Source organism: Staurois parvus, unplaced genomic scaffold (assembly GCF_062004578.1).
Source record: "Staurois parvus isolate SC_StPar_1 unplaced genomic scaffold, SC_StPar_1.0 ptg001514l, whole genome shotgun sequence".
Classification (NCBI taxonomy): Eukaryota; Metazoa; Chordata; class Amphibia; order Anura; family Ranidae; genus Staurois; species Staurois parvus.
The window spans coordinates 375,001-390,677 of NW_028319310.1; the positions used below are offsets into that span (position 1 = coordinate 375,001).

Sequence of the window (15,677 nt, forward strand, 5' to 3'; positions counted from 1 at the left end):
GAATGATGCTTACGAGGAGTAAATGCTTCACAATGACAGGAAAGCATGTTGTGAGCCAATGGATGCGTTCCATGGAATGTTCCACTTTGAATGCTATGGGTAGAGGGGGATCAAGTATGAAATAAATAGGAAGGGGAGGGGGCAGAAAGAAAAAGGGAGAAAGGATTGTGGTGGAAACGAGGAACTGGGGGAGGATAGAGGAACAGAAAAAGGAAGGAGGGAAGGAAGGAAGGAAGGAAGGAAGGAAGGAGGGAAGGAAGGAAGGAAGGAAGGAAGGAAGGAAGGAGGGAAGGAAGGAAGGAAGGAAGGAAGGAAGGAAGGAAGGAAGGAAGGAGGGAAGGAAGGAAGGAAGGAAGGAAGGAAGGAAGGAAGGAAGGAAGGAAGGAAGGAAGGAGGGAGGGAAGGAAGGAAGGAAGGAAGGATGGAAGGAAGGAAGGAAGGAAAGAAAGAAAGAAAGAAAGAAAGAAAGAGAGAAAGAAAGAAAGAAAGAAAGAAAGAAAGAAAGAAAGAGGGAAGGAGAGAGAGAAGGAGAGAGAGAGAAGGAGAGAGAGAGAGAGAGGGGAAGAGAGAGAGAGAGAGAGAGAGAAAGAGAAAGAGAGAGAGAAGGAGAGAGAGGGAGAGAGGGAGAGAGAGAGAGAGAGAGAAGAAAGAAAGAGAAGGAGAGAGAGGAGAGAGAGAAGGAGAGAGAGGAAGAGAGAGAGGAAGAGAAAGAGAGAGAGAGAGAGAGAGAGAGAGAGAAAGAAAGAAGGAAAGAAAGAAAGAAAGAAAACTATAAAGACTGGAGACATTTCTGAAAATCTTGACACCTTCTGGACTTTCTGTGATTGGGATGTGGGATGTGGTACCATGATTGAAGCCTGGCTCTAGAGAAGGAAGGAAGGAAGGAAGGAAGGAAGGAAGGAAGGAAGGAAGGGAGGGAGGGAGGGAGGAAGGAAGGGAGGGATGGAGCAAAACAGAGGATGGATATAAGGGAGAAAGAAGGAAAATAGGTTGGGAGAGGGGAAACAGAGAAAGAGGGGGAGAGAGAAAGACTGTAAGGGAAAGAGAGAGAGAAAAAGGAAGAAAGGAGGGAGAGAGATAAGGGGAAGAAGAGAGAGCAAGAGAGTGGGGCAGAGGGAAGGAGAGAGAAAGAAAGGAAAGAAGAGAAGAGAATAGAGAGAATAATAAAACATAGAGAGAGAAAATGGGACAGAGAAAGAAAGAGAGAGAGAAAGAAAGAAAGAAAGAAAGAAAGAAAGAAAGAAAGAAAGAAAGAAAGAAAGAAAGAAAGAAAGAAAGAAAGAAAGAAAGAAAGAAAGAAAGAAAGAAAGAGGATGAAGGTGGAGAAAGGATGGAAGTAGGGGAGGAGGACAAGAAAGGAGAGAAATAAAGAGAGGTTTGGAGAGAGATCGAGAAGATGGAGGAGAAAGGAGAAAAAAGACAGTTGGAAAGAGGGAGGGGGAGAAGAAGGAGGAAAGGAGCAATTTTCAGAGAGAGATTTGTAGAGAGAAACAATGAGATGTAGAGGGGGAGAGGAGGGATGAGAATGGAGGAGTGTTCACAAAAATCATTGACCGTTGATCCTGGACCAAGCCACATGACTCTGTTCCCGCCATTTCATGGAGTGCGCTTGCTAAGTGTGGCTCCTTGGCTCCTCTACCCGTGGATATCTATCCCAGGTAGGGGCCTGCAAGACACATGGAATACCCACGAATCTCATGCCTCATGTTTACTGTTTAAATCAAATTAGTAAAATTAGAACAGACATTCGAGGTGTAAATCTGGAGTAGCCATACCGTCTTCTTGGCATGGACTTGCCGAAGGAGAATGTGCACTTCATTGACCAACTCATGCACCAGCCACAACTTATTTTTTTTTTTTCGTTTCCCTTACACATGATTAAATATTCAAAGGCAGAATATCTTCACTGAATTCACTAAGCTAAGCAACCAATCATTGCCCTTTCAGTGATTAAACCCCATTGGCTCCTCCTTCTTTTAGATATTTAGATTGGATAACAGCATAAATATTCCCACCAGGGCGCCATACTGAATGAAACAAGCAAGGCCTTGCAGATTTGTCATTTTCTTTTTCTTTTTTTTTTTTACTTTTCTAAGCAAATCCATGTACAGGGAAGGTGGTACATTCATCGACTCCCCGGCAACCATTTTGTCTACTAGCATGCTGGGGATCATGAAAGTCTCCAATGCCCCTTCCAAGAATAGATCTCATGTGTGGCTAATGTTATAAGACCCTGGCGTTTCTCGCAGGCTGTAGGCTGAAGGCATTGGAACGTACGTATGGAGAGATATCTAGGCTCGCGGTGATTGCAAATTGAGCTGCGCCGTTTGGTTAGTCCTTTTGAAGTGTGCCTGCCCATTCCATGAATGGATTAATTAGCTGGTCTCCTGCCTCCAGAAGTGGTACATGCAGCAGACGTATATTAACAATAACGTATGCATTGTGTAGTGTGGGCCAAGGTCAAAGAACCATCGTTACATTAAAAATAATTAATAACAGAGAATACTTTGCACATGGTATCCATGTAGCCTAAGAGAAAATGTATTTAAAAATATACACGCTTCGCATGCATAATTGATGTGTGACTGATCATAAAAAGGGGATCAGAATGGAATCATTATGGATGATAAAGAATAGAAGAACAAAAAGGTATGAATGTGATAAAGATAATCAAAAAGATAGATTTGTGAGAAAGAAAGAAAGAAAGAAAGAAAGAAAGAAAGAAAGAAAGAAAGAAAGCGAGAGAGAGAGAGAGAGAGAGAGAGAGAGAGAGAGAGAGAGAGAGAGAGAGGGAGAGAGAGAGGGAGAGAGAGAGGGGGGGAGGAAGAGGGAGAGGTGAAGAGAGAGTGAGGAATAGAGAGAGAGAGAAAGAGAAAAAAAAAGAAAGAAAGAAAGAGAGAGAAAGAAAGAAAGAAAGAAAGAAAGAAAGAAAAAGAGAGAGACAGAAAGAAAGAAAGAAAGAAAGAAAGAGAGAGAGAGAAAGAAAGAAAGAAAGAAAGAAAGAAAGAAAGAAAGAAAGAAAGAAAGAAAGATTTGTGACAGTTATGTTCAAATCGGGGCTGAAAATAACTGCCATTTATTTCTTTAAATAATTATCTTCATCTCGGTGTGTAAGCTTTGTGAATGAGCTTTATCTTCAGCTCCCACGGTCGAATATAAGGATGGTGTATTTGGTTTTATTTCAGCAGCTGTTCAGAGAAGGTGCTGAGTTTGTAGAAACCTCGAGAATCCTCACATCTTTCAGGTGTATGGTACAGTTTGTAACAAGTTTGTTCTAAAACATGTGCTGAAATGATAGATAGATAGATAGATAATAGATAGATAGATAGATAGATAGATAGATAGATAGATAGATAGATAGATAGATAGATAATAGATAGATAGATAATAGATAGATAGATAGATAGATAGATAGATAGATAGATAGATAGATAATAGATAGATAATAGATAGATAGATAGATAGATAATAGATATATAGATAGATAGATAGATAGATAGATAGATAGATAGATAGATAATAGATAGATAGATAATAGATATATAGATAGATAGATAGATAGATAGATAGATAGATAGATAGATAGACAGATAGATAGATAGATAGATAGATAGATAGATAGATAGATAGATAGATAATAGATAGATAATAGATAGATAGATAGATAGATAGATAGATAGATAGATAGATAGACAGACAGACAGACAGACAGACAGACAGATAGATAGATAGATAGATAGATAGATAGATAGATAGATAATAGATAGATAATAGATAGATAGATAGATAGATAGATAGATAGATAGATAGATAGATAGATAATAGATAGATAGATGGATAGATAGATAATAGATAGATAGATGGATAGATAGATAATAGGTCAAGATATGGGTAACAATAGACAGATAAATAGATAGATAGACAGATATGGAAAAGATGAAAGAAAGAAAGAAAGAAAGAAAGAAAGAAAGAAAGAAAGAAAGAAAGAAAGAAAGAAAGAAAGAAAAGTTGGGAGAGGGGAAACAGAGAAAGAGGGGGAGAGAGAAAGACTGTAAGGGAAAGAGAGAAAAGGGAAGAAAGGAGGGAGAGAGATAATGGGAAAAAGATAGAGAGCAAGAGAGTGGGGCAGAGGGAAGGAGAGAGAAAGAAAAGAAAGAAGAGAAGAGAATAGAGAGAATAATAAAACATAGAGAGAGAAAATGGGACAGAGAAAGAAAGAAAGAAAGAAAGAAAGAAAGAAAGAAAGAAAGAAAGAAAGAAAGAAAGAAAGAAAGAAAGAAAGGAGACAAAGGAAAAGAGAGAAAAAAACTATAAAGACTGGAGACATTTTTGAAAATCTTGACACCTTCTGGACTTTCTGTGATTGATTTTCTATGGGATGTTGTGCCATGATTGAAGCCCTGCTCTAGAGAAATAAGGAAGGAAGGAAGGAAGGGAGGAAAGAAGGGAGGAAGGAAGGGAGGGAGGGAGGGAGGGAGGGAGGGAGGGAGGGAGGGAGAGAGCAAAACAGAGGATGGATGTAAGGGATAAAGAAGGAAAATAGGTTGGGAGAGGGGAAACAGAGAAAGAGGGGGAGAGAGAAAGACTGTAAGGGAAAGAGAGAAAAGGGAAGAAAGGAGGGAGAGAGATAATGGGAAAAAGATAGAGAGCAAGACAGTGGGGCAGAGGGAAGGAGAGAGAAAGAAAAGAAAGAAGAGAAGAGAATAGAGAGAATAATAAAACATAGAGAGAGAAAATGGGACAGAGAAAGAAAGAAAGAAAGAAAGAAAGAAAGAAAGAAAGAAAGAAAGAAAGAAAGAGGGAAGGAGAGAAAGAGAGTGAGAGAGAAAAAGGAAAGAAGAGAGGCAGGGAGAAAGAAAGAGTGTAACAGAGATAAAGAGAGATAGAGAACAAAGGACAGAAGAAATAAGGGAGAGAAAGAATGGGTCAGAGGAAAGTAAAATAAATTGATGGGTTGAGTTATGGGTAATGACAGATGAAAGAAAGAAAGAGAGAGAGAGAGAGAGAGAGAGAGAGAGGGAGAGAGAGAGAGAGAGAGAGAGAAAGAAAGAAAGAAAGAAAGAAAGATAGATAGATAGATAGATAGATAGACAATAGCTTTCTAAGGTATTTCCTTGAGAGAGGAAGCTTCTTTCCAGGAATGGCTCACAGCCCAGACAGATGCAATAATAACACTGGACACTATATACACAAGGAAGGCAACTGCCATTTCCATTACCTTCACATTTGAATCTATTGTTATGTTCACAGCCATTGGCCCAGAGATCAGTTCAAAATATCCCACAGTATTCTCACGGACCTCGATGCAAGGGATAACGTGTCATTTCAGTCCACAGACATTGTACGTCAGATGATTATTGATTATGAAACCTCCTTGTCTTTCCAATATGGTGGAAATAAATAATAGCAACTAAAAAAAAAAAATAGATACTGAAATTGAAACCTTTAATGATGAGTTCATTTGAGTATGAGTGTTGCTATGAGTTTTTTTGCACATTGCTCTCCTTGTATCAGCTATTAGGTTTCAGTTGGCTCTCTATCATGTTAGCTTTTACATTTTGTATTCCCACATCTGGCCCTTCTGGCCCACATCTGGCATTTCTGGCCCACATCTGGCATTTCTGGACCACATTTGGGCCTTTAATCTACAAGGCCATACACCAAAAACTTACACAACAGCATTGACTGTTCCTCAGCTTCTATTACCCGTGGCGGTTGACCTTCATCCATTGACCATTAGAGATGGTCCACTAAGGGAAATCACTATGACACCATACATGTCATCAGCTTTGGTCAGTGTGGTTGATAAGTCAACTAGGCTGCTGTCCAAAAACAACAAATTCTGGGTCAGCGGTGTAACTGTCGGTCATTTTCACTCCAGACAGATCCTCCTCCATTTATTCCTCTCTGGCATTGGAGTAAAAAGCCTAAAACTGGCAGGTAGTACTTAATTGTTTCGGGACAGTTTGTGTGAAATTTTGGCCTTTTAGGAATTTTTCAAAGACCCTAACTTTGCTAAAGGAATTGGGCGCATTCACTTTGAAAAATTAATTTTCACTCAGGTTTGTGAATGTGAGAAAATTCTACTGACTTCAATCATCCAATCATAATCAAGCAAAAATCCTGTCTGATAAATTGTCCTTGGGTATTCTTCGCAAAGTAAATTTTTGCCACATTTACTAAGATAAGTGGAAATTCCCTTGCAGAGTGAAAATTCCCTTTTCAGAGGTATCATGCTCAGTTTCTTTAATAAATCGGGGTCAATGACTCAGATCTAAGACTCGAGGATACAATAGATAGGTTGCCCTTAGCAATAATTGGATACTAGATACCCTTGCTATAGTGTAGTTTTGGAAGGCAAATGTTGGTTGATATGAGGAAGACATTTCTCCTTTCCTAAGCTTTTAAAGTATATCCCTGGTGATGCATGAAGCCCAAACCAGCTTCCTTACACCAATAGTCATACACACATTGGATCTGGACTAAGGGACTAAACAGACCACTAGCTCCAAGTGTCTCTCCAGTACTCTGGTGGAGTGCTTTACCCAGCTTTTGTTACCATCACCATCAGTTTCCACTCTCTTTCCTTAATATTTAAGTAACCTTAATGACCATGCAGAATGCAGCCGAAGGAATGAGACTCCTCTTTCTTAAAATGTGTAGTAAGGCTCCATGATAGGGGATGATAGAGTCAGGCTCTCCTGCAGGGTATACTTGCCACTGGGGTTACCCAATCTACTGGAGTCCTGTATCGATAGAAGAAGCCACGGGGTTACCCAATCTACTGTAGTCCTGTATTGATACTGGAAGCCACAGGGTTACCCAATCTACTGGAGTCTCGTATCGATATGAGAAGCCACTGGGTTACCCAATCTACTAGAGTCTTGTATCGATAAGGGAAGCCACTGGGTTACCCAATCTACTGGAGTCTTGTATCGATAAGGGAAGCCACTGGGTTACCCAATCTACTGGAGTCTTGTATCGATAAGGGAAACCACTGGGTTACCCAATCTACTGGAGTCTCGTATCGATATGAGAAGCCACTGGGTTACCCAATCTACTGGAGTCCTGTATCGATATGAGAAGCCACTGGGTTACCCAATCTACTGGGGTCCTGTATTGATACTGGAAGCCACTGGGTTACGAAATCTACTGGAGTGCTGTATTGATACTGGTAGCCACTGGGTTACCCAATCTACTGGAGTCCTGTATCGATATGAGAAGCCACTGGGTTACCCAATCTACTGGAGTCTTGTATCGATAAGGGAAGCCATTGGGTTACCCAATCTACTGGGGTCCTGTATTGATACTGGAAGCCACTGGGTTACGAAATCTACTGGAGTGCTGTATTGATACTGGAAGCCACTGGGTTACCCAATCTACTGGAGTCTCGCATCGATACGAGAAGCCACTGGGTTAGCTAACCTACTGGAGTCCTGTATCGATAAGGGAAGCCACTGGGTTACCCAGTCTACTGGAGTCCCGTATTGATACGGGAAGCCACTGGGTTACCCAGTCTACTGGAGCCCTGTATTGATATGAGAAGCTACTGGGTTACCCAATGTACTGGAGTCCCGTATTGATATGAGAAGTAACTGGGTTACCCAATGTACTGGAGTCCTGTATCGATCCGAGAAGCCACTGGGTTAGCCAATCTACTGGAGTCCCATATTGATATGAGAAGTAACTGGGTTACTCAATGTACTGGTGTCCTGTATCAATACAAAAAGCCACTGGGGTACCCAATCTACCGGAGTTCTGTATTGATATGAGAAGTTACTGGGTTACCCAATCTACTGGAGTCCCGTATTGATATGAGAAGTAACTGGGTTACCCAATGAACTGGAGTCCTGTATCGATACGAGAAGCCACTGGGTGATCCAAACTCCTGGAGTTCCATATCGATACGCAACTTACTGGAGTCATGCATTGATACGGGAAGACACTGGGTTACCCAATCTACCGGAATCCCGAACCACTGGGTTCCCCAATCTATTATCATCTTTACATGACCATGATTTTAGTTCTGGGTGGACTGAAACTTAAAGGTCGATCCTTGTTGTGGGAGGGCATTGATCGATCAAGGTATCAGTACATGGATACCCAATGTACTGGAGTCCTGTATCGATACGAGAAGCCACTGGGGTACCCAATCTACTGAAGTCCCGTATTGATATGAGAAGTAACTGGGTTACCCAATGTACTGGAGTCCTGTATCGATACGAGAAGCCACTGGGGTACCCAGTCTACTGAAGTCCCGTATTGATATGAGAACAAACTGGGTTATCCAATGTACTGGAGTCCTGTATTGATATGAGAAGCCACTGGGGTACCCAATCTACTGAAGTCCCGTATTGATATGAGAAGTAACTGGGCTACCCAATGTACTGGAGTCCTGTATCGATACGAGAAGCCACTGGGGTAGCAAATTTACTTCGACAACATTGAAGCTCAAAGAATTTTGTACCCAGGTTGAACATTAAAGGGTTAACGATGAACACTGAAGGGTTGCGGTGGAAGATTTGGCCTTGAACCTTACAACCAAATGTGGCTGGTGGATAACAAAGGAAGCTGGGAGATCAGAACATTTGGATGGTGACAATACAGGACCCTGGCCAGGTCATTTCATAAGGGAAGGTGCTGTCCAAAGGCCAGGGATACATTTTTTTTCCCCTTCTCCTCTGCCCCTAGTCCCTCCCCCTCTGACAAATGAAATTTCTACAGGCCAGCAGTAAGTCAGGACTGCTGACATCCCCAGCCTTCTAGCCAATCACAGCCAGGGAAAGGGAGGGGTGTGCAAAAGAATGAATGGGCATGCATTTCCCTAACACCCCCTAGAGCAGAAGATGTTTCAACGTAGCAACATTGCCAGACGCAACCTCTGAGCTACCGAGGGGTCGAGGAGGGAACCCATCGAGGCAGATGGATCTCGGGAAATGTGTTAACCTCCCCCCCCCCATGCACAGTCTTCCCGGAGGCTTTTTTTTTTCCAAGAGTGATCTCATTTTTTTTTTTCTTTCTGGCACAAGATGCTTCAGATTATAATCAGCTAACGCTAGAATTCCTTGGGAATTTTCTCATCAAGACCTGATGGAAATGGAAGGAAAAGAAAAAAAAAAAAAAGCTGAGCTTGACACCTCTTACATAACGCTGTCTTCTCAATAGCTATTATTGTGTATTACCGTTCTAATCTCGTTCTGATTCGATACGCGGTTAATAATCGACGTGCGCGGCGTGGAGCGTGGGCAATCTGGAAGCGGAAGACGGTCTTGGGTTTTCGCAAAGGTCTGACTCCTGAGAGAGCTAATAAATTTTAATTAATGAGTCGTGCAGGAGATCTAGATCATATACGGTGAGGTTCCCTTTGTATCGTAATCGAAGGACGGGCTTACTGCTTCATTTGGCTAACGAGGTGGTTCGGTATTACGTTGTAGCCTTGCTAAGGTAGCGGTCTTGGATATTGTATTTTTTTAAAATTTAATTTAATTTAATTTTATTTTGTTTTAATTTTTTTTTATTTTATTTTCTTTTAATTTTTTTTGTTTTATTTTGTTTTCATTTTTTTTTATTTTATTTTGTTTTCATTTTTTTTTTATTTTATTTTGTTTTCATTTTTTTAAATTTTATTTTGTTTTCATTTTTTTTTTATTTTATTTTGTTTTAATGTTTTTTTATTTTATTTTGTTTTAATTTTTTTTATTTTATTTTGTTTTCATTTTTTTTTTATTTTATTTTCATTTTTTTTTATTTTATTTTGTTTTCATTTTTTTTTTTTTATTTTGTTTTCTTTTTTTTTTTTTTTTTTGTAAGTGTTAATTGCTACTCAGCTAGAAAATATCAGAATTTTTTTTTTTTATGATTTTATGTCCTTTTTTGTGTCTTGAAGTGTACATGCATAGGAAACTGTGATCATGCGGTGTGTTCTATCTATCAGAAGGTAACATTTGTATTTTTTTTTTTAAATTAGAAATCAATATTCTGGAATAAAAGACACGGAGGAGGATGCTGGCATTGGGACGAACAGGGGTTAATTGTTATCTTTGGTTATCTAGCTGTATGAGTGTTGTCAATTCTTCATAAAGCTAGATAACCGAAAGTAAAAATAACCCCATTACGCGCCTAGTTATGGTGGTTTTTCGAAGGAAGAAAGAGTCACCGAAACGTCAAAAGGGTTCAAGAAGGAATTCTGGACCGTGCCGGAGCTGATGGACTGTTAAAAAAAGTATGTTAATTTGCTTCTGGAATATTATCTGGAGGTAGGACTTGATATCAACCGCCCTTTCCATGAGGTATAATGAAATATGAATGACCTTACCTGCTAAATTTATGGACTCTTCCAAGACTCCACTGTTCTCGACTCAAGCCTTGGCTGGGGGTGTAACAGGTTTTTAGAGAAAAAAAAAAAAAAAAAGACTTTTCAAGACTTCTAAAATATGGAAGTGAACAACTACAGATTGGATTGGTATGAATAATGACAGCAGGAATTTATAATCATCTTACAAGGACGTGGCGCAATGTAACCTTCTGAATGGAATATGATATTTTATTTATCACCCAAAAACAAATCTTTATGTTATGGTTTGGGACTAAAACGCAACAGTTTTCACAGACATTTTTTTTTTTAATTTTTCTATTAATTTTATTTTTTTTATATTTTTAAATAGTTTTCACAGACCTTTTTTTTTTCTTTTCATTTTTTTATTAATTTTTTTTTAAATATGGCCTTCAATTTTTTCACCAGTCTTCAAAAAAACTTTTTTTTTGGGATGAAAACAATTAACAAAAAAAAAGGAAAATTGAATATTACTTGTATAATCAGCCAAACTTTTTTTTTTTCCTGCAAACAAAAGTATAATAACTTTTAATATGTTTAGTATTTTTTAATTTGTTTGGTTTATTTTACACTAACCAACATCATTATTTATCACCCAAAAACAAATCTTTATATTGTGGTTTGGGAGCCAGCTTGGGACTAAAACGCACCAGTTTTCACAGACATTTTTTTTTTCATTTTTTTATTAATTGTTCTTTTTAAATATTTTTAAATAGTTTTCACAGACCTTTTTTTTTTCTTTTCATTTTTTTTATTAATTTTTTTTTTTAAATATGGCATTCAGTTTTTTCACCAGTCTTCAAACAAAACAAAAAAAAAGGAAAATTGAATATTAATCACCCAAACTTTTTTTCTCCTGCAAACAAAAGTATAATAACTTTTAATATGTTTAGTATTTTTTAATTTGGTTGGTTTATTTCACACTAACCAACGTGCATTTTTTTTTTGTTTGTGACAGTTGGGCTAGTTGAGTTGAGGTTAAAAAAAAAAAAAACTTGCTTAGCTCTTCTTTGATTTAGCCTGTATAATATAATGTAACCTTCTGAATGGAATATGATATTTTATTTATCACCCAAAAACAAATCTTTATATTATGGTTTGGGACTAAAACGCAGCAGTTTTCACAGACATTTTTTTTTTCATTTTTTTATTAATTTTTTTTTTAATATTTTTAAATAGTTTTCACAGACCTTTTTTTTTTCTTTTCATTTTTTTATTAATTTTTTTTTTTAAATATGGCCTTCAATTTTTTCACCAGTCTTTTTTTGGGATGAAAACAATTAACAAAAAAAAAAAGGAAAACTGAATATTACTTGTATAATCAGCCAAACTTTTTTTTTTTTCCTGCAAACAAAAGTATAATAACTTTTAATATGTTCAGTATTTTTTTAATTTGGTTGGTTTATTTTACACTAACCAACATGCATATTTTTTTTTTGTTTGTGACAGTTGGGCTAGTTGAGTTGAGGTTTAAAAAAAAAAACTTGCTTAGCTCTTCTTTGATTTAGCCTGTATAATATAATGTAACCTTCTGAATGGAATATGATATTTTATTTATCACCCAAAAACAAATCTTTATATTGTGGTTTGGGAGCCAGCTTGGGACTAAAACGCACCAGTTTTCACAGACATTTTTTTTTTCATTTTTTTATTAATTGTTTTTTTAAATATTTTTAAATAGTTTTCACAGACCTTTTTTTTTTTCGTTTCATTTTTTTATTAATTTTTTTTTTAAATATGGCCTTCAATTTTTTCACCAGTCTTCAAACAAAACAAAAAAAAAAGGAAAATTGAATATTAATCACCCAAACTTTTTTTTTCCTGCAAACAAAAGTATAATAACTTTTAATATGTTTAGTATTTTTTAATTTGGTTGGTTTATTTTACACTAACCAACGTGCATTTTTTTTGTTTGTGACAGTTGGGCTAGTTGAGTTGAGGTTAAAAAAAAAAAAAACTTGCTTAGCTCTTCTTTGATTTAGCCTGTATAATATAATGTAACCTTCTGAATGGAATATGATATTTTATTTATCACCCAAAAACATATCTTTATATTATGGTTTGGGACTAAAACGCAGCAGTTTTCACAGACATTTTTTTTTCATTTTTTTATTAATTTTTTTTTTAATATTTTTAAATACTTTTCACAGACCTTTTTTTTTCTTTTCATTTTTTTTATTAATTTTTTTTTTAAATATGGCCTTCAATTTTTTCACCAGTCTTTTTTTTGGGATGAAAACAATTAACAAAAAAAAAAAAAAAAAAAAAAGGAAAATTGAATATTACTTGTATAATCAGCCAAACTTTTTTTTTTCTTTTTTTTTTTCCTGCAAACAAAAGTATAATAACTGTTAATATGTTTAGTATTTTTTAATTTGGTTGGTTTATTTTACACTAACCAACGTGCATTTTTTTTTTTGTTTGTGACAGTTGGGCTAGTTGAGTTGAGGTTAAAAAAAAAAAAAAAACTTGCTTAGCTCTTCTTTGATTTAGCCTGTATAATTAACTTGTTTTCCACTAGACTGGATCCTAAGAAAACTTTTTAGTTCAGTCTGTGGAAGCGACATTTGACCAGAGGTCTCTGCCTGCTGAGAAGGATTGGATTTTTAATCCCACCCCCTAAGTAAGGGGATTATGCAGTTAGAAAATGCCATAAAATAAAAGGTCTGCTGAAACAAGAGCTAAACACGGACAAGAGATATTTAACGCTCTTGATTGCTGCTCCCTCTCGCAGCTAATGGGGTTAAGTTGTAATTTGGAGAGGGGGGATTCAAAAAAATAACTGGGACCTAATCAGAATGGGACAGTAGAGGGTCAATAAAAAAAAAAAATACAATAAAAAAATCAGAATTATTTTCTAAAATAAATAAATAAATTATTTTTTGAAGCCTGTGATTAAAAGGGAATTTTTTTTACTAGTCTGGAGACATAATTATAGTGCCAAACTGGAGTAGTAGCTTGAAACCTGTTGCAAAGGGCACATAGAAGTTTATGTGGAAAGATACAACCGAGAGAAAAATGTTTTGAGCTGTTAATTAGTCTCAGGGAATTTTCCAACTTGTATTTTTTTTTTAAAATCCTTGCCTTTGAAAATTAGACTTGGTGGGCTTAATGAGAGATAAAATTTTGTGATTTTTAAGAAAAAAAAAAAAAAAAGAAAATGCTCAAAAAAAGAATGTCAGCTAACCAACATCTTTGGGCAAGGCAGCCATCTTTGACTACAAAAATAATATATATGCCCTCAATCAGGTAAAAAAAAAAAAAAAAAAAGAAAATGCTCAAAAAAGAATGTTAGCTAACCAACATCTTTGGGCAAGGCAGCCATCTTTGGCTACAAAAATAATATATATGCCCTCAATCAGGTAAAAAACAAAAAAAATTGGGGATTATACGGGACAAAATGGTTATTGGGTAATGTCCATCGATATCTCTGGAATATTCTGGATTGTCAGGAAATAGAGAAATTAATAATTTGCCAGCCGGCGAGTGTTGTGTATTCTCAGTACTACATGTATTTAGTATCTCAGTTTCTGAAATGTGTGTTGCATGTTGATTGGCTGGTTGCTAGCTTTTAGCTAGCAACCAGCCAATCAACATGCAACACACATTTCAGAAACTACAAATACAATATTTGTGCAATTAAATTATTATTTCAACGTTCCTTATAGTTTTGTACCATCAGAACCATAGAATCCATCCATGAGGCTTGATAATTCATGGCAGGTCTACTCAAATGTTCAACAGCATGGGAATCGGAAAGTCTTGACTTTCCCATTTCGGAAAGGCTTGATAATTCATGGCAGATCTGTTCAGATATTCAAAAAGTCCTTTGGGCAATTAGTTGGGCAACTAATTGCCCAAAGGACTTGGATCACATCTAGGATCTCCACAGATCTAGGGCTGTAGAAAGTATGCCAGTGAAATGGCCTTTACGTGAATGTTGGTGGGAAGAAAAATTCAGTAGCTGATATTCTAAGATGGCGTTAGAAGAAGTCCAGTTACTTGGCCCATCAAAAATTCGGAACCTATGCTGAACCTATGCTATCTTCAAATTTAGAATTTCCAAAATTGTTTTGGAAAGACCTCAAAAAGCAGTAGCCATTCCCTTCCCAGAAGAGCAAATTCTCCTTTTTATTGTACTCATGGGCCAAACCAAGTCTAGCGATGTCCATTGGATGGCCTAACGAGTCCAAAGATGGAGAGTTGTTGATTGAAGTCTAGCTTAGCTGAAAAATAAGTCGATTGTTTAGTAAATTTTGGATCCTTTACATTTCTCGGTATCTATTTTATGAAAAACACATTTTGTTTGTCTGTTTGAAAAAAATATGTACATTACAAAGATGGCTTGATAATAGTTTTTGGAAAGACCTCAAAAAGCAGTACCCAGTCCCTTCCCAGAAGAGCAAATTCTCCTTTTTATTGTACTCATGGGCCAAACCAAGTCTAACGATGTCCATTGGATGGCCAAACATGGAGAGTTGTTGATAGAAGTCTAGCTTAGCTGAAAAATAAGTCGATTGTTTAGTAAATTTTGGATCCTTTACATTTCTCAGTATTTATTTTATGAAAAACACATTCTGTTTGTCTATTTGGAAAAAATATGTACATTACAAAGATGGCTTGATAACCGCTTGTTGATTTGCTGCATGCAATTAATAAAATTATTTATGAGATGATGGAGAGGCTTGGCATATTTTTTAACTGGCGAGGGTAATGTGGAATTGATCTGTATTGAGTTTAATGTGTACGTCATGGGGGAAAATATGCTGAAGGGGGGATAGGTTTTTTTTTTTTTTTTTTTTTTATTGCAGCCAATATTAATACGTCATGGGGGAAAATATGCTGAAGGGGGGATAGGTTTTTTTTTTTTTTTTTTTATTGTAGCCAATATTAATACGTCATGGGGGAAAATATGCTGAAGGGGGGATAGGTTTTTTTTTTTTTTTTTTTTTTTTTTTTACTGTAGCCAATATTAATACATCACATTATTGGAGAAGTGGATTTTTACATATCATGTTATAAATTATTTAATGATTTTTTTTTTTGACAGATTTAATGTTAACATTCTAGAATGTTCTGAGATGCGCACCGCCTCCTACTGAGTCACAATTTATTGAATCTATACTCCCTGTCTGTTATGTCAGTAAATCATGTTTTATGTTTCATTATATGTACCAAAAAGTCTTAAATAATATTACTCTTACAAAAACATGACCAAGGCTCCTCCATCCAGGCTTTAATGGGAATCTAAATAAAATGCAAAAATAAAGAATTTTTTTTAGCTTTAGATTTTATAAAATATAAAAAAAATATATATGTATAGGCCAATCAGACTTTTATGATA

The 15,677-nt window shown here is 36.5% G+C and overlaps 1 long non-coding RNA gene across 1 annotated transcript in view; it reads left to right on the forward strand.

Moving 5' to 3' along the window:
• The window catches only part of LOC149435435 (uncharacterized), a 27,072-nt gene extending 12,063 nt beyond the window's left edge, over positions 1-15,009 (forward strand). The window contains exon 4 of the long non-coding RNA XR_016308489.1: positions 9,968-15,009. This is a non-coding gene — a long non-coding RNA (uncharacterized LOC149435435). The remainder of the gene's footprint in view (positions 1-9,967) is intronic.
• The last annotated feature ends 668 nt before the right edge of the window (positions 15,010-15,677 follow it).